Raw genomic sequence first — 25,804 nt, 5'->3', positions numbered from 1 at the left:
ATCCAATGTGGTGGGGAGGGAGGTAGGAATGAACCTCATGGATGAAATTGAGCTCAAAATTAGGCCTAGGAGGCTGTTGAAAATTTCCATTTAGCCATCCCGCGTGAGGCGAGAATTTAAATTCAACAATTGGAAAATATGGCTAGTATAGATAGGAAGAAATACTCCAATTCAAATATTATGGAAGATGTTGTTTAATTGATTCTTAACCACAATAATAATAGGGGCAGGAGGAAACAATGTTTTGGTTCTCACTCCTTGTATTGGAAAATGAAGGCTTTGTTGGGTAGGGTTCTTATAAAGAAGCAGGATGGTAGGTATAACATCTTTGCAAACGTTGAAGATGTCAAGCGGGTTCAAAGAAATCATTGATTTTTCCTTGGGAGGATTGATGCTAGGTTGGATCATATCGAGCATCACATCTAGTGTGTCCTTGCTGCCTCAGTGCTTCCATGTTCAAGTGAAAAGGGCTTGTCACATGTTACTTCATTCAGACTCCAATGTGTAATATATTTGCTTATAGTTTTTTTTTGAATTGGAAATTATATTCTCTAATTATGTTAAGGTTGTTAATGTTGTTAGAACTTTGGACAAGATATTCCATAGGTAAGTGGTAAAAAAATATATGATTTCTCGCTAGATAGGTTGATACCACCTACTAATAAACATGGTTAATATGGATGGATAACTGTTGTAGGGAAAAGTATCCGATTCGGATGACCCTATCCCACTCTAAGGGTGATAGTACCTCAGCAACAACTGTAAAGAAAACTACTTAAGGTTTACTTCTTTATGAAAGCAAGAGAGAATGAAGAAATGCACTAACCGTTGCCTTGCGCTTAATGTCGAATCCCAACTCTTCTCTTTGCTTGCTTGCTCCCAGCTCCTTGCTCTTTTACTGGCCCAGCTACAATGAGATCCTGTAAAATAACAAAGAAGGAAACTACAAGAAGCATGCAATCATAACTGATTCAAGGATTAGCATAAATCAAATATACAATTATCACAACACATCATTGAAACAAATGTATATAGAAGAACCTCAATAGCTTTTATTAATAGAAGAAGTAAAGTTCTGAGAGTGTTACAACCATTGAAGACCCCAATCCAGCAACACCTCCCAGCAGAAAGAATTTCTCCTCTTCACCTCCTTCAAGCAATCACCCAATAGTTCTCTAGTGAAACCAACAGCATATCGTTACTTTGCACAAAATTCCAGCCTCTTGAGCTCATAGGAGAGAGCTCAATATATAGATGAATTGAGAAAGGATGAGTCAGCTTGCAACTGATGTGTAGCTGCCCTCTCTCTCTTCAGTTGATCTTCAGTTCTTGAGTCCACTTGGAGAACCTTGCTTCCACTTGGAGAAACAGAGCCTCTGACTCATCATAAGGCGAAATCCCTGATCCAAGTGTCATTTTTGGAAGATTCCAGAGCAATGACTCAGTGTGCCACTTGTCCCATCTTTCTCAGCGCAGGTGGCATTTGTTCCACTTGCTTTGCAACGCAGGTACACCAAGGAGGAGTTGAGTTTCAACGCAGAAGCCTAGTGGAGCACCTGCTTTGATTTCAGGATTGCTTGTTTTTGAGTGTTTTCAGGTGGAGAACTGATCTGAGAGCTGTTGGTTTGCTGACCTTGTTCCTCTAGGGGTAGGAACATCATGTTTAGGGACTTTGGATCCCTTGGATTATTGACAATTCATGCCTGATGTTGCAAGGCACAAAATTGTCTATAACAGATGCCCCCTAAAGTATGAGGTCGTTTATCGGGTGAAATGCTTTATTAGGAGGATCCGAAGTTCATTCAATCTGCTGAGAAGTGTCCTGTAATAAGATACAATACAATACATTATTTTTCATACTTTTTCATGATCTAGCTGAGGCGGGCATTCCCATGCTCAGCTTTATAAATTCATTTTGGTACATAGAACAGACGATCGTCTGATGGTAGACTGATTATTCTCTGCTGAAATTATCATCCTTTGAGAAGGATGATCATCTGTTGCAATGATGTACATATCAAATGTCTTTATATCCTGAATATATATCGCAGCCCGGATGGATGAAACTAGATCCGGGGTCTTCAATCTCTTCCGATCTTCACTCGATGTACAAGTCGATCCATGTGAGAATTTCTTGAAGTCGAACATGGAAAGACATCGCTTGATTACCGGTCAATGATGTAAACCGTTAACAAGCGCGAGAGGAATCACCGATAAGGATGATGACCCTCAAGGTACAGCAGTACAATTCACATGGTGGGAATAAAGGACTTGGCGTCGACCACCATGCAAAATCTTCTGGTCGAAGGTCATTGATGTATACCTATCGCCGGAAGTGAGAAACTTGCCATTGAGGCATGCAAGCTTCAAAGTACTGAAGGGGTTGTTCCTAGATTAACTCCTTGGATAATGAGTTGATTTCGACAAGGAGGGATCCGTCAAAGGAGGGACTTAATGAATCCCACATCAGTGACACGGAACGGAGCTAATGATTGTGATGAGGTGAAAACAAACTGTGATGTATGATTCAGGGTGGCGGTCATGAAATGGATGAAGGACAATGTATGGTAGTGGATGGGGCACGGTTGACTCTTTGCAGAACAACTTCTCTTGAACATATAACGACACTCATGTGATGGATCGGTAGCATTACCCCAAATGTGGATGGTGTGGCGAGGACCATGGTGATGATACCGGTGAATGAAACAACCCAACCCGATGTGATACGGAGGACAAAGTGTCATGTTCAAGAGCGACTTGCTACCATTAAAGCTGTGAGGTTCTCCCAATTTTTCCCCAGTCATTGCTGACCAGTACCTCTTTATTTTTGTCAAGCTTGAGGAGGATAACATATGCTTGTTCTATAACCTGCCCTTCGGGCAAGCCCATCGCTATGTTTTAACGAGCCTAGCGATAGGGAAACTCGTTCTCATCTAAAGACAAGTTTGTCGCTATTTAATGAATTTAACGAGTCTAACGACAAGGATAACTCGATCCTTTTCATTTTTAGAGAGTCTGAAAAGGTACATAAAGTCAACTCCAGAATTCCTTTTTCGTCATCTAATCCCTTAAGTCCGAAAAAGTATAAAACAATACAGAAGGGATGAATTTTCGATTGCTTTAACGAGCCGAACAAAACAAGCCCTCGATCTTTTTGTGCAATAATCCCTCAGGTCCAAAAAGATTAAAATCTAGAGGAGGGATAGCTCTTCCGGTCACTTTAACGAGCTGGAAGGCCAAAACTCGGCAAACTTTTCATATTTTACGAGTCAGTGAAAAGAGCTCAAAGAAGACTCGTCTTTTGAGGAACGAGTGATAAACAGGGATAGCAGCAGATTCCAGGTACAGGTTGGAATATTCCAATCACGGCAGTGTCACAAGGATGGCTAAGTGAAATCACTCTTCGCAGTTGTTCCTCAAAATGGGTAAACAAACATATGGAGATGAACGATTGGCCAAATGAACGGATGGAGGTGATGGCATATAAACACGACCAATGGCTTTTAATATGGCAGTCAAAGGTTACATTTACCAAAGTTATTTACCGGTTCATTTTTTCTGGGTGAGCTTGAACTCTAGGGGAAGATTGCTCACAACTTATGTTTATTTTTTAACGAGCATGAACTATGTGCTAAAACTGCTCGGATCTTGCGTTTATTTTTTAACGAGCATGAACTGTGTGCTAAAACTGCTCGAATATACCAGTCATAATACAAGGAACGCCTCAGGTGAGGTATTCTTATTTAAGGAGCTATACCTCACTAGCTACTCCAATTTGGCAAGTTTTGACTTTTGCCCCACATCCTTTTTTCATGCTAGTTCGGAAACGACTAATCCAAAAAGCAGATAAATAACCGCTCTTAGCTTGCACTCCAAAAGGTTTGCATGCCCCCAGGTATAAAATATAATTTCAAGGCTACCCCTCCTCCGTCCCACCTCCGTTTTTCTACTTGTCGTCTTGCTATATTTTTAACGATACTTGTCTTCTCGTTATTTTTCGGTGCCGACGGTACTTGTCTTCCCATCAGTTCACTTTTAGGTTTTGCAAGATCGCAACAGATAAAACATTGGTGTTACGGAGGGAGGTTTGCCTCTTACTTATTATCCGAAAAATGGTTTTGTTTGCTGCCGCAAACTAAACTCTTTTTCCCGGCGATGTCTACCATTAGGTTACTAAAGATGGTGACCACTTGTTGCCGCAATAGAATCTCTTTCTTTGGAGGCTGCCCCTACTTATCCTTCAAAACATATGTTTTAATGGGTGAGGCTTGTCTTCAAAGATGGTTACTACTTGCTACCGCAAATGGTCCCCTTCCTCGGTATCCTTATTATCTAGACAAGGGGAGCGAGAAGCTGATTATCTCACTCACATAACTTTGACAAAAGAACTTTCCTAGAACAACCCTCTCTTCCTTCTTTCGGACGGGGTACGGACTAGTCCCATTCTTCTGCGGAAATCAACTTTATACCCAAGGTTTCCTCTGCCCAAGGCAGGCCAGGGTGCATGCCCCCTGGGTCCCAGTTATATCTTTCTGAATCACTCGCATTCATCGGGAAGTAGAACCGGGGGTGGAGGCATTTCTTGAGTGAATAAGCCGTTTAGGGTTGGTATTTGACTATTTGCGATGCGAGATCCCGGAAATGAAAGTTGGTCTACGAGCTTGACCATCTTTCCTTCGTGTGGAAAACACATTACTCTAAAGAGTGAGGAGACTATAGCTCCCATGCAATATATATAGTCCCGTCCAAGGAGTAGGTTATAATCCAAGGGTCCTTGGACGACCATGACATTCATATGAACTGTCTTCCCCTTCAATGTAACTGGAACATTGGGGAGAATCCCTAACGGGCGACTGGTTCCTTTATCAAAACCCGATAGATTTCTCATCTCAGGTAAAAGCGTCGGGGAACCCAGTGCTTTCCAAGCAATAGAGGAAAGGATACTCACAGATGCCCCTTCATCAATGATAGTTCCAGCCATCACCATTCTGTAGATTTGGACGATGATTCTGAATGGGATACTGGCTGGTAACCGGGGTCTGCCTAGTTGATTCCAATCAAAGAATACAACTAGGTTGCTTGGTGGTGGGACCGAATACACGGCCAGATACGACCCTGACGATGTTCCTTCCTGCGATAAAGGAATGGGCGCATTGCCCTGATGCTCATCAGAGTCTGTGTTGATGAAAAGAATATGGACGGTGTCATCCTTATCCTCTTCAGTGAGGGTGTCATTTGAAGATGAATCTTCAACGACGGTGTCATTTGAGGATGAAACCTCTGAAGGAAGAACCGGGTCAACTGCCGTTTCGACCTTTAGACTTTCGTCTGGTCTGGATTCAGCAGGTTCATTCTCAATGACCGACACTTCAACTGACCACTTGAGCGGGCTAGCTGGATTTTCAACTATCGAGGGACTTGGCGCGAGTTTTTGGTATCCAGGAGGAAGTCGTAACGGTGAATCCAGACGATCTTCCAAAACTCTCTTTGCTTCATCTAAGAATGGACAATGATGGATGGCGTGATCGCCTTCACACAGCATGCAGGGTGATCTTGGTCTCCCTTTTCGTCCTTCACTCTCGCTAGTTGACGGATTGCAATCAACATGACTACCAGAGGTTGATGCTACCGGATTGTGCAACCTGGGGGACCAGTCCCTTAGTATCCGGGGAATACAAGGACAATCACGATGGAAGTGGGTCCCTTTGCAAATGACACATGGCGATTTAGGCCCGGTCGGTGCAGTGTGTGGATTTTTGTCAGATGTCTTTTGCTTGCCCCCAGTCGCCTTCGCCATAGGCCCCTTCTGCTTCTTTTCTTTCTTCTCCATGGGAGGCTGACTTTTGTTGGCTCTACCTTGTGAAGATGAAGGATCAGAGGAAGAAATGTAAGAAGTGGAAGGCTGGTGGGCAGCTTTAGACTGGTCTGACTGTTGATTCGACTGCTCAGGATTTGTGGCGATTTGAACTACATTAGTTGAAAAGAGCCATACAGGTAGGCCAATTGTCAATCCTGGAAGTGACAATGTGGCCATATGAGGCGCACCAACATCTCCCCAAGAGGAGAAGGGATTGGGACTTCCACCAAGGTGACTTCCTTGGTTGGTGGGCTCCATACTTTTCAACTGAAAGATCAAAGTGGGAATAAGAGGTGATTATGTTCCGTTTAAAATAAATTTTATTAACGGCGCTTTAGACACAACTTTGCTTTTTCATGTTTTAAGAGTCGAGAAAAAGCTAAAGATGACTCTAGTCCCCTTCGATGTTTTAACGAGCCCGAAGTGACAAATGCTCGGATGGACTTTTTCAGTTATAGAGTTTGAAAAAGGCCAAAAGAAACTGCTCTGGAGTTCTAGGTAGAGGGTGTGCGAAACTTTTCGCGAAACCACAGAATACGTTTTACGGTACGGGTGGTCGATCTTCGTGAATGCTGTGTTCACTGCATCGTGATCAGTAGGGCGGTCGACACGGCTTCCTATGGATAAAGGCTTTGTTCCTATAGGGGTCTCCCAATATATACGCGACGGTACGTGGGAGCACAAGTCCGTATTAGTGCCACCGACTCTCAGGAGGAATCACCCACCTTCGTAGAGATCGACAGTCACTATGTTTAACGACGCCGGAACACGTCTCTACCTAGACCTCTATGTGTTTGCGTTATGTTACAAAGCGTTGTTATGTAAACTGAATTTATTTTAATGTTGATCTTGCTTAGCAGTTTGCCTTTAAGGATCACCACGAGATGTATGTAACAAATTCCTGAATGCAGTCTAAGATGAGAAGCAAACTTTTCAATCTTTCAACTTTGAAAATCTTAACTACTGAGGAGAAGAAAGGCAAATCTTTTCACACAGATCATAGAGCACACACTAATGCAAAATTTCCTAAATCAGCATGTAAACAGTCAAATGCAAAATGCACAATGCATGTATTTTCTTTTCCCTTTCTTAATGTTGATGTATTACAAAAAGAAAGTTGTTATATAACTTTGATTTCGATTTAAAGCGAAAACAAACAAGCTTGTCCAAAATCAAAAGACACCTTAAGATTTACTTGTTTAATCACTGGAAATACATGAAATCAAACCATAATGACGAAAGTAAAAAGACTAATCAGCTATGGACAACAAACAAGCTAACTCTTTAGACCAGCAAAATGCCTAACACAGGTTCAGATCTAGGAGGCCAAAGCAAGACTAGTTTACTTTCGTTATGGGAAATTGTAAATGACGTAAGAAATACAAAAGAACAAGTACAATTTCGCTATATAACAGAGGCGGAATGATGGCAAGTAAGATTGGTTTCAGAACAGGTACAAGACTGGTAACTGGCGGCCAAATCTATAGTGAAAACAGGCAAGAAAAAGGGAGGAAACCCCAACTGCCCTAGGCAAAATTGGGCCAACGCAGGTGCTGCTCAGCCAGTCTGGCTCTCAGCGCAGGTAGCCCCTTCGGGACCTACGTTGCAAAGCAGGTAGCCTGTGTACTACCTGCTTTGGAAAACGAAAGTTGCGTTTTCTCAGTTTCCGGGTCACAATTTTCTAAAAAATGCACAGTTTTTGCTCAAATCAGAAGCAATCAGTCAAGCACACACAAAGGGATGATTAGGAGGATGAAAAGCTATCACTAAGAGCTTACAAGGATCCTTGTAGATCAGCTCTTCAAATCATGAACATGCTCAGAAATGAGCCAGAATAGCTGCCCTCTACTTCGCTTTTGATATAGTCAAAAGCTTTTCGATTTGGTACTCTTTTGTTCAGGAAATGAATAGCAAAATACTACAAACAATCAAACAGATACGATCCCCAGCGGAGTCGCCAGTTTGTTGTAGGGAAAAGTATCCGATTCGGATGACCCTATCCCACTCTAAGGGTGATAGTACCTCAGCAACAACTGTAAAGAAAACTACTTAAGGTTTACTTCTTTATGAAAGCAAGAGAGAATGAAGAAATGCACTAACCGTTGCCTTGCGCTTAATGTCGAATCCCAACTCTTCTCTTTGCTTGCTTGCTCCCAGCTCCTTGCTCTTTTACTGGCCCAGCTACAATGAGATCCTGTAAAATAACAAAGAAGGAAACTACAAGAAGCATGCAATCATAACTGATTCAAGGATTAGCATAAATCAAATATACAATTATCACAACACATCATTGAAACAAATGTATATAGAAGAACCTCAATAGCTTTTATTAATAGAAGAAGTAAAGTTCTGAGAGTGTTACAACCATTGAAGGCCCCAATCCAGCAACACCTCCCAGCAGAAAGAATTTCTCCTCTTCACCTCCTTCAAGCAATCACCCAATAGTTCTCTAGTGAAACCAACAGCATATCGTTACTTTGCACAAAATTCCAGCCTCTTGAGCTCATAGGAGAGAGCTCAATATATAGATGAATTGAGAAAGGATGAGTCAGCTTGCAACTGATGTGTAGCTGCCTTGTGTCCTCTCTCTCTTCAGTTGATCTTCAGTTCTTGAGTCCACTTGGAGAACCTTGCTTCCACTTGGAGAAACAGAGCCTCTGACTCATCATAAGGTGAAATCCCTGATCCAAGTGTCATTTTTGGAAGATTCCAGAGCAATGACTCAGTGTGCCACTTGTCTCATCTCGCTCAGCGCAGGTGGCCTTTGTTCCACTTGCTTTGCAACGCAGGTACACCATGGAGGAGTTGAGTTTCAGTGCAGAAGCCTAGTGGAGCACCTGCTTTGATTTCAGGATTGCTTGTTTTTGAGTGTTTTCAGGTGGAGAACTGATCTGAGAGCTGTTGGTTTGCTGACCTTGTTCCTCTAGGGGTAGGAACATCATGTTTAGGGACTTTGGATCCCTTGGATTATTGACAATTCATGCCTGATGCTGCAAGGCACAAAATTGTCTATAACAATAACTAATGTATCTGGTTTTTATTTTTGTGTCTCACAATACAATATTAATCTACAAAATAAGAACATTTTTTCTCATTTAGTTATTATGTATTTAAATGGTTTATATTATTATATATTTAAAAACATACTATTAATATTAATATCTATAAACTATCAATGATATTAAGATGGATATATAAAGGACGGGGCTTAAGGGAAATATTTGTCCCCATCCCCACCCCAATAATATTGGGTAAAGTATAAGAATTTATCCAACGTTTCCTCAAATGACGATGAGGGTGGCAACATGAAAAATACTTAGGAAATTATATAGTGCAAGGAAATATTAGGTACATTTATGGGGGTTGGGATAAAGATTGTGTACAAATTATTATCATTGAGGATTTATCTTAACCAAATCCAACGAAATTAACATAGTAATCATCATTATTCACCTCCTATCCCTCCTTCACTCAAATTATATAGATGTGGTATTAAACCTTCAATGATGAAGTATGTGAGAGTTTGAAATGTCCCCCTATCACCTAGGTTCACCTCCACTCTTTACCGATAATTTATTACTAGGGATATGCATTCCTAAGTAGGTCTTACAACTACATGTCCATTTACATTAAATAAATATTTTCAACTTCGTTATATATACACACACACAAATATATATATATATATATATATATATATATATATATATATATATATATATATATATATATATATATATATATATATATATATATATATATATATATATATATATATATATATATATATATAATTGTAACTGTATTCTTAGGGACTCCATTGGAATCCAGCTACGATCTCCATTGCTTCCTTTACCACTTACAAATGATGACACCATCTCGCCTTGCTACACCCACTCCTTCCAAATTCAATTGTATAGTCATTATCTTTGAAGATGGATTTTCCATTCATTTTTTGTAGCTCTTCATGAGATGTTATGCCATGATCAATACACTAGTAATCTGGTAATAATAAAACACATAGTAACAAGACTCAGTGTTTCAACTGGAAACCTTAAATTTAGAAAACCAATTGTTAATAACCTCTATATAGTAGAGTTATCAAACTATTAAATATGCTATATTACATCGGATATCATGCATTACCAAAAACTCAGGTCTCTAAATTATCAAGTATAAATCCATTAGTTACTATATCATATAATGTTATAGTGAACCTCATTTTAACCTAACAATAAAAAAAATTATATTACTAATTTCTATAATGAAATAAAACTTAAGAAGGATATAGAGATTCAGACATAAATATGGAGAATGTAAGAACAATATCAAACTATACCAAATGAAATAAAACTTAGTAAACTAGCAATTGTCCCAAAAGGTACAAAGAGAGGCTCATAGGATTATTAAATTAGAATTGTTGAATTTCTCTAGAAGAGATGTTGGTTCAAGCCTAATGGATGAGCAATTTGAGCTGGCTAAAGGCCTTCTAATTGTTTTTTATTATTGTAAAATTATATTGATAATTCATATTATACGATGGATGAAATGTAAGTTAATGTTACAGAAAACTATTGCCAAAGAAAACTATGACAATCAATTACCATTTGCCCATAAATAAAATAGTAGAAGAAAAGGAAACTATTTTGCACGTGGCATGAAGTTGGAAAAAACAAACTATCTCTCACTAGGATGTGTTGCCACACAAAGTCTCTGCTGAGTCTGAAACAAGTGCTGAGTTGATTGCTTTAACTTGCTTGGAATAGCAACCTTGAGTGCTTTGATAATTGTACGTCTGTTGGGTGCTGGTGATTGTATCGTCTCCCCCTGCATTTTGATTATTATTCAGAGAGCTGAAGAACGTTCCACTAGAGTCAACAACGGATACATTTTTATTAAGTGCATTTGAAACATTTATTACAGCCATAGGAGCATTGAAATCTAAATATAAAGTGAAGAAGTCATCAACTTCAGAGGATAATTCTATTCCTGTGGCTGCCTCTACAATAACCTTACTATTGGTTGCTATCGTTTGGTTCACAATCTGTCGCTCTCCAAGTGCTTGAAAAGTCATTAAATTATCATACGTGAACTCTTGCGAAGTATTAGTAATGAGCTTGCCATGAGAGGATTCTACCCAGCCAGAGGAAGAGATCCTCCTATTGCCAAATGTGTGAAATGATCCATCCAGCTCTTTGAAGTTTGACACCAGAGACAACTCCAACTCCGGCTCCTCGTGTCCAATCAATTGCCCTATGATTGCACTGCTAGAGTTCCCATCAAGCCACAGGTGCAAGTTCGCATCTATAAACCAAACATCCAGAGCATTGGTCACGCCGAAACCGAATGTGTGCTCTTTTCCATCCAACAGTTCCCCCAAAAAGGGTGTAACCTCAATCTCATAACTAGGCAGATCAAATGTCCCAATACCAACCAAAGGATCCCAGAACTGTGTATCAATCCCTCCTGTATAAATCACAGGAAAAGGCCACACAACACCTACAAGGACCCCATCGATAAAGGCCACCAATTCTCTAAAAGGCCCATTACCAGGTCTAGTCAAATTATTTGCCTCAATATACACATTGGGGGGATTGTTGTACCAGAACTCATCACGTTGATGGAATGAAGCAAAAATCTCCAAAACGGCCTTGTAAGCATTAGGTGGTAGTTGCAATGACTTCGACTGCACATCAGACGAATTTTCTATCTGAAACCAGGATCCCCCAATATGAGAACTAGGAAGCGAAATAGGCAGAATCAGATCTGCAAACCCTGTGTTATCTAACCCATTATTCCCAGAATCTCCATAAAAATTAAATGTTATATTGACATGATAAACCCCAGTATAAGTCTTATCAACTACGTTATCAAGCTGGACTTCAAGGATTTGAGGCTTATCTAACAATGAAGAATATTTAGTAATATCCTTCTGAATGATCCATTCAATCAGTCCCCCATCGGGTTCTGCTGTACAAGTGCGCAGGATCTCCACTTCACTCAACCACACCCCTGCAATACGGTCATACTGAAACCCATCACACGTTGCCTTCCACTCCATCACCACTTTCGTCCAATTCTTCTGACAGTTTGGGGGTGGCGTATAGTTTCCTATAACTGGAGGATAATTATACGTGTACCCAAAATCGTGGTCTAACAGTTGGACAGAGCATGGATTCTCGTGGGGAACCTCGATGGGTTTTGTAACCTCAAAAAATTCCTCAGCATTGCCTTGGAAGGGAGACAGATTTACCCGGTCTCTGGGTGGTCGAGCGAATGTAGTAGAGACCTCCCTTGGCCTCCATACGTCAATGATGGCAAGAGTTGGAGTGGCCAGCAGTAACATCACCAGCATCTGCCAATGGATCTCCATCTAAATGCAAAATTCAACACAGTCTACTGATCAACCCTCTGCTCCTTGCCCAGAACTTTATAATGGAAAGCTCCTTGACCAATGCTTTATAATAGAAATAGCAAGGCTGATGCATACTCTGACAGGTGCATGGCGTCCAAAAAATCTTGTGTTTTGCCAAAACGAGCACCCCGGCTTTTTCTTCCACCGGATACGCGGAGATAAGGCCACTAGATTTTTGCTTCGAAAACATTACCAATGTAGGAATTTGGAAAGACCGCTGACGTTCCTCGACGTGAAAATATCTTCACTTAGGGTGCCATAAACTCCACGAACTCTCCCGGAAGCTCGGCGCACAGATGTCAAGTGGAGAGTAAAAGTTTTCCGTGCTTTCTTGATTTTCCGTTGTTTCGTTTTCTGGTTCAGATCAACGGTTGAAAGTGTCTCACCTGATCGAACAGAGCAGGGTAAAAGTGTTGACGAAAAAGTTGATGCATAGGAAGGCCTATCGGCCTAAATATAGAGATTCTGACATAGTTATAGAGAATATAATAACAATATCAAACTATGCAATATAAACTTAAGGTTGGTAACAAATACTTCTTTCTATAAATTTTCAAAAAACAATTTGTTATCTAAAAACCTAATCATACTAATATTTAATTTAGAAAAAAATAATGAATCTAATTTTCTCAAAATTATTCTAAACTTTTGATATTAATTTTTTTTATAATAATACACTTATATATTTTTATTTTTGAATATAAATAATTATATATATAATAAATATTTTTTTAAACATATCTTATGCTTAGGCATGATATGGTTCCAAGATCCAACTCTCTCCGCTCATTATTTAACTGCGTAAGTTTCTAAATTTTCTCCTATCATGAATGAATAAAGAAACAATCGGTGGACTCGGCCTTAGATGCAACATATTTTATCCACGAAATGTAGATTGTGATCCTCACCGAATAGATATAGATTTAAATGATCATTGACAATTTGTGGTTGGTGTCCTCTTGAGCGAGAATCATTTCGAAATGAAGAATAAGAAAAGGATCTACATTAAAAAAATAAATTAAAAGTGTAGTTCTCGAACACTATATATATATAAAGATAATATTAAAACAATTTTATATAAATTAATGTTTAAATTAATGAAAATTAATAATAATATAAAAAAATTGATAAATATTTATTAAATAATTGAACATATATATTGAATTCATAATACTTTTTTCTCTTATGGATTTTGGAAATATAACATAAAATAATTATAATTACAATTTAGTAAATTTATATAACTTAATTTTAATTCGGTAATATTTCATTAAATTATTGAATTGATTTATTTTTATTAGTTTTTTTATTTTTTTATAAAAATGTAATTACAAATATTAAATTAAATGCTTTGGATTATTGTTATTGATAAAGAAATTGTTAGCGTTTAATTGGTAGGTTTTCATTAATTTATAATTTAGTCATACACAAATAACAATCTCATTAGTATGGTCTACTATAAGGGAAATTAGATCAACAATAATGAAATCGTTGCAAAGTTCTTTTATATATCAAAAATACCCATATCAAAATTTCTATATAATTATCTCCATGCCATGACAAATTTCTAGCAGTATCCTCAGAGACATTACAAAAAATAGCTAAGTGTAATAGACAAAACTCAGTTGGAAAACATAGAAAATGTTATAATGAAATTTAGCAAGCATAAACATAAAACTAAAGTGAACCAAGGTTTTCGTCCTTTCACAAAAGAAGTTGTACGTGTGGGATCCTATGTGCTTACACGTGTTGATGATTGTATCCCACACTAAACATGTTTCTCGAGATGTGTCAATTGGACTTCCAAACTAACTAAACAATGGCACATACAATTTAGGACCCACTGAATATTCTTGAGTTGAAGAGTGATCTCATTATGATCCTCCTACTTCTCTTGGTTGGCATCACCCAATGTTATTTTCATTTGCCATTGCAAAGTGATGGAGTTAAAGTATTGGATCTTATGATCCTTGGTATGTCCAAGATCTAGAACCTAGTTAGAAAAGTTGGTCTAAAACTTCAAGTTAGAATGGGAATTCCTATAACGAAATTCTTGATCTTTGAATAAATATATTTCGTCATGAAATCATATGGGGTGACTAAATGGTAAATTCCCACTAGATACTAGGCTAGAGACTGGGCTCAAGGGCTGCTAGTATGGCATCAAGCACTGGATTCATGGCTTGGGAGCATGTGTTTCCAGAAAAAGTTACTAGGGAAAGCCTAGTTCCTAGCTAGAGGAGACCAACTAGATAGGAGAAGGGCAAGGGATTGATGACCAAGGGGGGACCCAGGCAAAGCATGCAGGATGAGGAGCTTCATGGATGCAAGAGTCAAGTGCAACAAGAGCTAAGGGAACCATAGTGATTTTTTGTTAAAAAAATTAGGCAATAGAGAGAACTCCTTGAGATGGGGATAAGCCAACTAACCTCCCTACAAAATACAACGGGTTATTGTCCATATCTAAAGTGCCCAAACTAATTTCTTGGACTAGAAGACAAAAACTATAACAAATCAATTACAATATCATTTGGAAGGGTCGTAAACCAAAAATTTTAGTAGTGGGCCTATAAGAAACACATTCTAGAAGACCTCAATAGAATCTACTGACCCTCCTACTAGCTAACACATAAACCAATTCCATTCGACCCCATATAAATTTGAGGTTTCAAGTGTGTCTCACCATCTATAACGAATGAGTTATGGATGCCAAACTAGGATAGCCTCGACCTTCCTTAACTAATGTACCATGATTGTAGACACCTAAGAGGAAAATCCCCATAAGCACCCTAACAATATAACGAAGGCACAAAATGATAGTAGATTGACTCCAACAATAGCTAGAATATGAGGTGATCATTTAAGTTTCCATGATAATTCCATGCATCAACATAAATTATGAACATGTGTGAGCCCATGTGTTCAATTGGCCATGACACTCCCCTCTCTAATGCATAGGATGACAGTGGGGTGGTAGGCCTTCTCCCCTCCATACATGGCATGCATTCCAACAACCACATTAGGGTTGTTATTTATATTTTTAAAAATATATGATAATGAGCATGGGTATTTGACTCGAGGTCCTCCCCCATATCATAGTGTAAGCACTATTGAATGAGGTGCTTAGTGATGCAAGGGTCTTTGACTAAATGAAAGCACTGCAACGGTCATTAAGTATGACACCACTTTGACATGAAAAATTGTGTTGGTACTGAATGTCAAGGAGACCTGTGACATGAGTAGGAAATAGTGATTCCCATTGTTCCACCCAAGAATATCCCTTCAAGGGGGGAGTATCCAAGGTACTACCTCTATCCTTGAATACAAATGTTGAAGTCGATAGGAAAGCAACATTAACCGCCCAAAATGTTGTGTCGGAGAATCAATATGAGATATAAACAGACTATAATAGTGTGGGTCAGATAAGGCATGATAGTGAGAGCTGACTATATGAGGGGATATGGACAACTCGATCGAGGTTGGAACTTTTATGCAAATGGTGGCAGTAAAAAATGTTTGCTGATAGTGATTTCCCAAGAGTTGGTAGGATTTCTAGGGTGGGCGTGAGTATGTTCTGACTAGAGTGAATATGGTAAATGATAGTCAGCGATGTGGGAGCTCCGACCAAGGGTGAATTGAAACTGTCGTCGGGTAAAAGACATGAAATGTTATATACCTAGGGGGGATAATATGGGGTACCAAGGGAGGTACCCAAGGTAATAATGTAATAATGGGATAGGCCATAGCAATAAATAAGGTGGTTAACCCATATCATGTAAGGGACCACAAGTAGTTAGTAATAAGGTAATGGGCCCATGGTATTAGTTGATGGTATGAGGAAACCATGGTAATGACCCATGGTATTGTATGTATGAGGCCTATATAGAGGCTAGAGACTCCATGTCAAGATAGTCAAGGAATATTGTATGAACAGGCATATGGCTTGTGGAGTGTTCTCCTTCCTTAAGGAGTGAATGTGTCAGGCCAGGTTAACTCCAGAAATTAATGAGCGCAAGAAAGAACTGATAATTTTATTCATTAGCCAACTATTATTTATACATACATAAAACGGATCAGTTCATCTTCTAGATGACTGTCCAGTTCACCCATCCGTTTCGGATTAGGTGTCAACATTCCCCCCCTTAATCTGAAGGGATGTTGGTGAGTCCAAGCATCGTTCTGAATCTTTCAAGCTTTTTTCTTCCAAGCGCTTTGGTGAAGATGTATGCAATTTGCTCGTTTGTGGAACAATGACGGAGATGGATTGTTTTGGCCTCAACATGATGTCGGATCAGATGATATTTAGTATTGATGTGCTTAGTACGATCATGGAACTTTGGGTTCTTGGCCAACTTTATTGCAGAGGTGTTATCAATCATGAGTGGAGTTGATTTTATTTGTTTTACCTGCAAATCTTCAAGAATTTTCCTGAGCCACACAATTTCTTTCGTTGCTTCAGCTGCTGCCACATATTCTGCTTCTGTTGTGGAATCTGCTGGTACTGATTGTTTGCGTGATCTCTAGGAGACAGCTCCTGATCCAAGACTCATAGCATATCCTGAAGTAGATACCCCAGTTTCTTTGTCTCCATCGAAGTCTGAATCAGAGTATCCAATCAAGTTGAAGTCGTCCACCTGTGTATACTTGATTCCAAGGTCTTGAGTTCCCTTCAAGTACCTTAGAACTCTTTTTTGCAGCAGACCAATGTCCCTCACAAGGCTTTTGCATAAACCTGGAGAGGATTCCAACAGCAAATGAAATGTCTGGTCTAGTAGTAGTGAGATAGATGAGACTTCCTACAAGCTGTCTATACTTTGTTGCATCCTCAAATTCCTTTCCTTCAATAGATGTGAGCTTCAAGTTTTGTTCCATTGGAGTACAAAGGGGATTGCACTCTGTCATGCCAAATCTGTTTAACAAATCTCCAATGTATTTCTTTTGAGAAAGAAATATGGACTTTGGATGTTGGGTTACTTCAATGCCAAGATAGTAATGAACATAGCCCAAATCAGTCATTTCAAAAAAATTTCCTAATTCTTTCTTTATGGATGCAATATAGCTTTCATTGTTCCCTGTCATTAAAAGATCATCTACATATACCACAAGATATACAATTGTTTTGCCAACTTTCTTGAAAAATAAAGTTGCATCATCAAGATCAAAATGATTGAAGTTGAGTTTCAGAAGATGCTCAGTTAGTTTTTCATACCAGGCTCGTGGTGCTTGTTTGAGGCCATACAAGGACTTCACAAGTTTGAATACTTTGTGTTCATGTCCTTTCACAGCAAATCCTTCAGGCTGGGACATAAAAGCATTCTCTTTTAGATCTCCATTCAAGAATGCAGTTTTTACATCCATTTGATGGACTTTCCAACCGTTCTGAGCAGCTAGTGCAAAGAGTGTCCGGATGGTGGCCCATTTTGTTGTGGGAGCAAAAGTTTCCTCATAATCGACCCCTTCCTTCTGTGCAAAACCTTTTTCCACAAGCCTAGCTTTGTGCTTGTCAAGTGAGCCATCAGCTTTGTACTTGTTCTTGTAGACCCACTTGCAGCCAATTGGTTTGGTTCCAAATGGAGGATCAACCAGCTTCCAAGTGCCATTCTTTATGAGGGCATCATACTCCTTCTGCATCGCTTCTTTCCATTCATCATGAGAAGCAGCTTCTTTGAAGGAAGTTGGTTCAAAATCTATAGACAAGTTCAATTCACAATCATAAGTAACATCCATATCAACAGGTGAATTAGAGTTATCTACATCACCTCCATCTTGTCGGTTTGTATTTCTGGTTCCTGTTTTTCCAATTTCATCAGGATGAACACTTTCAAGTGTCTTTGTCAGCCACTTTGGGGGACCTTTCTGAGATGGTCCAGGCTGTTCTGTTGATTGAGTTGGGACTGAATCAAGATTAAGTCTCCCAATTCTATCAATTACATCACTTAAAGCATCATCCGTTGTTGGAGTGTCATGCAGGGGAGATTGTTCTTCAGAAGGAGATTCCACATGTTGATCTAGTATAGGAATCCCCCCTTCAAGATGTGGAATCTCATTATCAAACTCTTGGAATGATTTCGGTTTTGTGAATCTATCCAAGCGATCAAGTTGCCGCTCAACAACACTGTCAGATTTGGATGATTCAAGAAAAATGACATCTCTAGATAAAACAAACTTTTTATTTACTTCATCATAAAGGTGGTATGCTTTAGATGTGTTTGAATACCCCAGGAAGATACACTTACGACTTCTAGCACCAAGTTTGTTTCTATGTACCTTTGGTATTAAAGCATAACAGGTGGAACCAAATATCCTGAGATGTTTTACCGAAGGAACATGTCCATACCACAATTCATAAGGAGTCTTGTTTCTTATAGCACTAGATGGACATCTATTCTTTATATATGCAACATATAGAACAGCATCAGCCCAAAACATTGTCTTTACATTTTTGAAGAAAAGCATGGATCATACCATATTCAAAATTGTTCTGTTCATTCTTTCAGCTACACCATTCTGTTGAGGATTATAAGGCATAGTTGTTTGATGTTTAATCCCATGTTGGTGAAGATAGTGTTCAAATTCATTTGATGTATATTCTTTTCCATTATCAGTGTGAATAGACCTAATATGAGATTGTGCATCATTTTCAATCCATTTATGAAAATTCTTGAATGTTTGAAAAGCATCAGATTTGTTCTTCAAAAAATAAACCCAACACATTCTGGTGTAATCATCAATAAATGTCATGATATATTTATTTCCATTTGCAGAAGGAACAGGCATTGGACCACATAAATCTGAATGAATAAGTTCAAGCTTCCTATGTGCTCTTGAATGTGAATCATGAAAAGACTGTTTGCTATGCTTTCCTAGAATGCAAGCATCACATTGTTTATGTTTTCTAGGAATTGTAGGCAAACCAGCAACACCATTTTTCTTCAACAAGCGGAGACTATCATAGTTTAAATGTCCAAATCTAGCATGCCATAATAAACTTGATGGAAGTGCATCTTCTTCATGATGAGAAATATATGAGAAATGTTGTGCATGAGCAGAGGTTCCTTGTAGTTTAAGAAGTCTTTCTTCTTCTATACCCCTCATGACAAGTGAATGGTCAGATGCCTTTCTTACCTCAAGCTTTCCATCAAACATATGAATGGAGTGACCTTGCTGGCGGATGTGGACCAGGGACAGCAAGTTTCTCTTGAGCAGTGGGAGATATAGAACATGATCCAAAAGAAAGTCTGGAAGACCAGGCAGTTTAAGCCTGACTGTGCCAAGCCCTGATGGCTTGATTTTTTACTGATCTGCAAAGTATACTGCTCCATCAACATTATCAGTGAAATCTTCAAAAAAATCTTTCCTATGAGTCATATGACAGGTTGCTCCTGAATCAAGCAACCAGTCATTTTTCGAAGAAGTAAGTGAAGCATTAAACAGATCTTCATTTACTCCAATGTTACATTGTGCCTCAATATAGTGAGCGGATTCAGGTGCTTTACCTTTGTCTGTGTCATCAGTTTTACCTTTCTGCTGATTTCTTCTCTGCTCAACTTTGTCCCATGGTAGCTTGCATGTAGAAGCATCATGTGATCCATTTCGTTTCCAGCGAATGCAATGCAGATCTGCCTTTTCTGCTTGAGGATGTCTGCCCCCCCTGCCTCTGAAGTATCTTCCTCTTCCTCTTCGTCCACCTCTTCCTCTTGTAGAATCTTGAGCAGGATGCTTTTCTTTATGAGCAAGGCAAACAGTCTCTTCAGAAGATTCAGGGACTGTTTTCTTTCCAAAGGCTTTCTCTCTTTCAACAAACTTTTTCACAAGAGTGTCAAAGGTTATATCTTTAAGATTTCCATTTGCTTGTAAAGACTCAAGATAGTTAGAGTAGGTAGGATAGAGTGCTTTGAGAAAGGCAATAAGAGAGATATCCAGCTCAACCTTAGTGGATTTAATATCATGCATTATAGACTTTATTTCAGATGCAAGAGCAAGAGGATCATTATTTTTCAGTTCAAGAGTGAAGAGTTTAATCATGAGCTGAACAACTTCAAGTGCAGAATGTGTATCATAGAGTTCTTTCAGCTTTTGTAAAGCTTCAAAGGCATTGGAATAGGATGAAATATGACGACTTACTTCCTCATTTACAGATGCTGCGATCAATGCATAGGCTTTGCTGTTCTTGTTTTCCCAAATGGCGAGTTCTTTGTCTGATGTGGGCTGCACAGGGTCTTTGTCTTCTTCTCCGACACACACTCCTTTCCACAGCCCATTGTAGATGAGGGTGTGTTTTACCATCCGGGACCATTCAGAATAGTTCTCCTTGCCAGTGAGAACTATTCCGACCATAGAGATGATTGAATTCATTCTGTAAAAGTACTTCTGCTGATAAAAAAATCCTTACATTACAGCCTTCAAATCCCTCTAATATTTGCTATAAAAAAATATCAGCATTTCATCACTGCAATACTACTGTTTTGAAAAAAAATGCGCAAGGCATCACTTCAATGTATTAATATATCACTTCAATATATCAATATATATCATGTAATACTACAGATGCTTTAGACCCAAAACCGCTCAACCAAAAACTGCTATCATCGCATAATACTGCTCAATCAAAAAGAGGCTGTGTAATATTTAAAAGCTCGTGCTACCAAATCAACAACTCATAAAAAATACAACGCTTACATATGCTGATGACAATACTCTGCCCATATACCAACCAAACAGATATTATGTATAAACATTTGTATATACTGATGACAATATTCTGCTCATATACCAACCATGTTACAGCAATTCCATGTACAGAATTCCATGTTACAGCAAAAGAGGTCATATTGTTACAGCAATTCCATGTTACAGCAATTCCATGTACAGAATTTTCGACTTCCAAGAAATTCCGCCCTTCTAATTCGACACTCCACGTTTCTCCCGTTAAGAGTCCCGCTCATCCAGATCCAAGAGCAATCCATCCATGGGTGCGTATAAGTACATAGAGGAGTTATGGAAGAAGAAGCAATCGGATGTGATGAGATTTCCGCAGAGGGTCAGGTGTTGAGAGTACAGGCAGCTCCCCGGCAGCGACGCCAGCGGCTAATCCAGTTAATGGTTGTCAATGGGTCGAGTTTCTCCAGAAGCGCTTTCGTATTCATACATGGTCAAGTACCAAGTAGAATCGTACAGGCGTGGAAGGTACTCACTGCAAAGGACTTTAATGGTGGCAGTCACACAGCAAGCGTTGATGGTTGGATTGGATATAAAGAGAAAAGGCAGACAAGATGAACTGATACCAAAAACGCAGTCACCATTACAAAAACGCAGTCTTCATATACATCAATACAACGCAGTCTTCATATACATCAATACAACGCAGTCTTCATATACATCAATACAACGCAGTCTTAACGCAGTCATTTTTCAAAAAAACGCAGTCACCATACACTGCAAGTGTGAAACTACTGTTGTTGTTGAAAGCAGAGTGAGAGCGATGGGGAGGAACCCTAGTCGAGACTATTTCAACAGTATAGACTACTTGATATCAGTTTTGTTTGAATGGAATGGGATAGGCTTTTACCATGGTTACGACAGCAGAAACGCATCAACGCATAAGGTAACGGAGCTTACATTCAACAGCGCATTCCACGCTCACCGCACCATATTCTGTCATGCCAGAGGCGCTCAGGACACCGCCAGAAGTACGCAGTCTCAGGACACCGCCAGAAGCACGCAGTCTCAGGACAGAGGCGCTCAGTGTCAGGGAATCGCTCAGGATGATGCAGCGCTCAGCAGGAGTTACACTATTTTGGGACCTGTGCTCTGATACCATGTCAGGCCAGGTTAACTCCAGAAATTAATGAGCGCAAGAAAGAACTGATAATTTTATTCATTAGCCAACTATTATTTATACATACATAAAATGGATCAGTTCATCTTCTAGATGACTGTCCAGTTTACCCATCCGTTTCGGATTAGGTGTCAACAGAATGTATGGTGTTGCCCTACCTTAAGGGTTTGATAATAAAGAAGAATTTCTATCTATTTCTATCTTGTTATTCTTGGGTTATTTATATTATCATAATATCTTTGGGTTAGATCTACAACAAGTGGTATCAGAGCTATAACATGAAAAATGTGGGTGGGAGTCTTTTCCTAGAAAATATGTGTACACTTGCAAAAATAATATGAGGGTGATTTGGATGTAGAGATACAGTGACGTGTGCCCCATAATAATGGTGACTTGCATGGAGGTGTGGTGGTTTTCCTAAGGACATAGGCCACATTAGTTGGTCTCCATGTTCGGTTGGCGAGGTAGATGAAGTGATGCAGATGGGATATGTAATATGGATGCATGATAGACCAAATGTAGGATGCGGAGGTGCATCCGTTTTGATCTATCGTAAAGTACTAGGGATGGCTTGGGAAATGGGGTGCATGGGTGATTAGTGCAGCATAATGAGGGTAAAATTCAAGGCATGTAAGTAGAGTGATTCCCAGGCTGGAGTAGGTGGTAATGGCTACTGTTAGTGGATAGAAGTCTACAAACATGAAGTGAGCCATGAGTGGGGGGGCTCTATCAACTGACGTGAATGTTTATCATATGCAAGGCAAGGTGGTGATAAACATGGTCAAGATGATGGAAACTATGGTGCATTTTGGAGAAATGATCTCAAGATATGCAAAGCTTAGGAGGAAGCCTACCATTTTAATTGAAGAATGATAACTACTCTGTTATTTGCCCGTCGAGGTGTTTGTCGAAGCGAATTGTTTGTGATGTACCTACAATATAAACGACCATTACCCTAAGTGAAAGAATATTTTTTTAAAACATATATAATATGTGACTAATTGAATGATATGAATTAAAGAATGAGAGGAGTAATTGAAATGGGTTTCTATGTGTGCGGCGTGTCCAAAAAATGAGTTTTGGTAATTACCAGAATGGAGAGTTCCATGATGGAGATGGCGTGCTACTGATCATTGTGTCTCTTCCAGTTTTGTCAATAGAGGTTTCAAGCTTCTGTAACAGGCTCCAAAAAATGGAAAAAAGGGCGATAGATAGGGCTGAGGGGGCCAAATATCACTTCATTTGCACTGTTGATCTTGAGAGGTTAGAGTTAGTTTTGGAAGCATATCTTGTCGTTGCGGTCCGTTAGAGCACCAAGGATGCGCACGTGGAGAGACAAGTAAGGGTTCGTATCCTAACTTTTTCATTTTGGTAGGTTTAGAGTAGATACGTTGTACATGGGTCCCATTTATGTTCTTTTAAGGTTGGTTTTTTATGGTTTTGTGGGTGAGTCATGTGGAGTCACGTGGTCGCTGCACAAAACTAATGGTTTCTGAGGTGGGATATGCAGTGGTAAAACCATTTGGGGTTCTCTAAGGCTCGGTTGGCGGACAACACATGATCCATGCATCTATCTCAAATATAGACACATGGGTCATGCACTTGTTTTTAATGTAGGTGCGTGGTCTTCGATGCCTTAGTCACCACGACATATGGATTGACATACGCATGTTCATGTGTCTGCCTAAGAAATGGACACACATCAGCACATATGGCATTCTCATAAACGCGTGACTATGAGAAAATAAGTCTTTTCTTTGTTCTTTTTTAATAGCCTATGGAACTAAAGAATTGATGTGTGACATCCTTAATGTCAGGATGATTTGGAGAGAGCGATATTGGGTGTGCCTATGCGTGGAGGTGGCGAGGGACCCAACATCTAGCAAATTGTTGATGCAGTGGGGTCTACTAAAGTTTTTTCAAAATCCCCTTTTGAGATTGCAAGATAGGTTCCTACACTTTTTGATCTGATGCTAGGATGCAAATTGCCAGGTTATGGTGATCCTCCTGACTGATCCGTTGATATCATTCAATACTGATATTTTTTTTTGACTAGTTTGCTGCCTTTTGGGGAGGCCCTATCATATCCACTTCCAGTTGGGCATGTACATATCCATCAGTGGCTGGAGGGTAAGTGTGAGGTTCATTGTGGGCCTAACATTTATGATGAGGGCTTCATCATGATTGCTTCCATTTTGGATCTCGCTGAGTGGGCAATGCTAGAAATTATTGTTAGATTGGTGGGGTCACCATCCCCACACATAGTATTAAGGCCATAGATATTGGTCTTCAAGCAGTTACATGCGAGCCACTTTTTTTATTGGGCTCAGTTGTTATATAAAGGAATGATGTCCCAATTGACACAGATGCAAGGTGGCACTCTCTAGAGTTTTTTTTATGTGAGTGTTTTATGCAACATTATGTATGAGATGGTTTTGGTGTTGCATTCTATTTTAGTAGTGTTGGTGAGCCCTACCACGGACGCTCGTATACGACAGTGGGAACTTGCAATGCAGTGAACTAAGGGTGGTGTTGTGGGGCATTATTTGAACACCACTGTGGAGGATTGGTTTAACTCCAATCCTCAGCTAATTTAGGAGTTTCCTTACCATGGCATGGACTTGTGGGGATATCTAGAGATGGGGCTTCCTCTGGGTGATGCTTGGGGACCAACAAGAATTTTGTCTCCCACATTTGTATATATATGTTTCTTGCATGTATAGGTATGGTTTTTATATATGTTGATGTTGATACCATGTTTTTTTCTTACAGATGGGGGTCACGGGGGCGACCACTAGCATACATGGTAGGTCATGATCTAAGACACATGGGTGTCATAGGGGTGAACACTAGCATACATGGTAGGTCATGATCTTAGAAACATCCTGTGACACCTATGCCACAAATACCGAGGGATGTGAGGCTACCTGCTTGGCCTGAGCGACCATGGCAATGTCGCTAGTAAGAGACTAGTGGACCCTCTGGTGAGGGTAGCAATACAACGGCAAGCAGCAACATAGTGCAGTGGTGCAAGCATGCTGAAGCCACAAAGACATTTTTGGTAGTTGTATAGGCTATGCTACAGAGTTACTGGGACACTCGGGATAGAGCAGAGGCCCTAAATAGAGGGTTTCCCATTAATGCTTGGGTAGGGTTGGGAGAGTTCATTGTGGAGACGAAGATGTCACTTGAGCGAGCACATCGACCAGTTTTGTGTTGTATAGCTATGGAGGTGGTTACAAATAGTATGATTTTGGATTTTGACACAGAGATTAGTCCATGAGAGCACTAGAGAGACCTGAGGGTCTAGCTTTTTTATGAGACTATGTATGTACCAGGGAAAGTACCCATTATGAGGATGATATTGTGTAGTTTTGGACTTATTTATCCTAATTGCAGGCCAGTGGATTATATGGCTATTTGTGTACTCATATATTTTTTAGATTTGTATATACGAGATGATTTTTTAGTGGCTGTCATGATATGTCATATGCGTCTATAATTTTTCGATGTATTTTTGTATTAGTTTGAGATGTATATATTATGCTCATGGTTTAAGTATCTTGATCGTTATCTATATGTCATGCATTCCATACTAGGTTTTTGTTAGCTATGTGATCAACTGTATGATTTTGATCTTTTGGTATATGTGTAAATGTGATATGATCAAAATGTCGAGCTAACCTTTCTGCAT

At 39.4% G+C, this 25,804-nt stretch overlaps 1 pseudogene; it reads right to left on the bottom strand.

Annotated features, from left to right (window-relative positions):
• Window positions 1–10,544: 10,544 nt before the first annotated feature.
• LOC149226365 (peptide-N4-(N-acetyl-beta-glucosaminyl)asparagine amidase A pseudogene) lies at window positions 10,545–12,230 on the bottom strand (annotated as a pseudogene).
• Between the last annotated feature and the right edge of the window lie 13,574 nt (window positions 12,231–25,804).

The sequence above is a fragment of the Pinus tabuliformis genome, chromosome J (genome assembly GCF_031772625.1).
Source record: "Pinus tabuliformis cultivar Carrire ecotype Pingquan chromosome J, CPIR1, whole genome shotgun sequence".
Taxonomy (NCBI): Eukaryota; Viridiplantae; Streptophyta; class Pinopsida; order Pinales; family Pinaceae; genus Pinus; species Pinus tabuliformis.
Note: the sequence above shows the minus strand (reverse complement) of the source record. Positions and strands in the feature narration are given on the sequence as shown.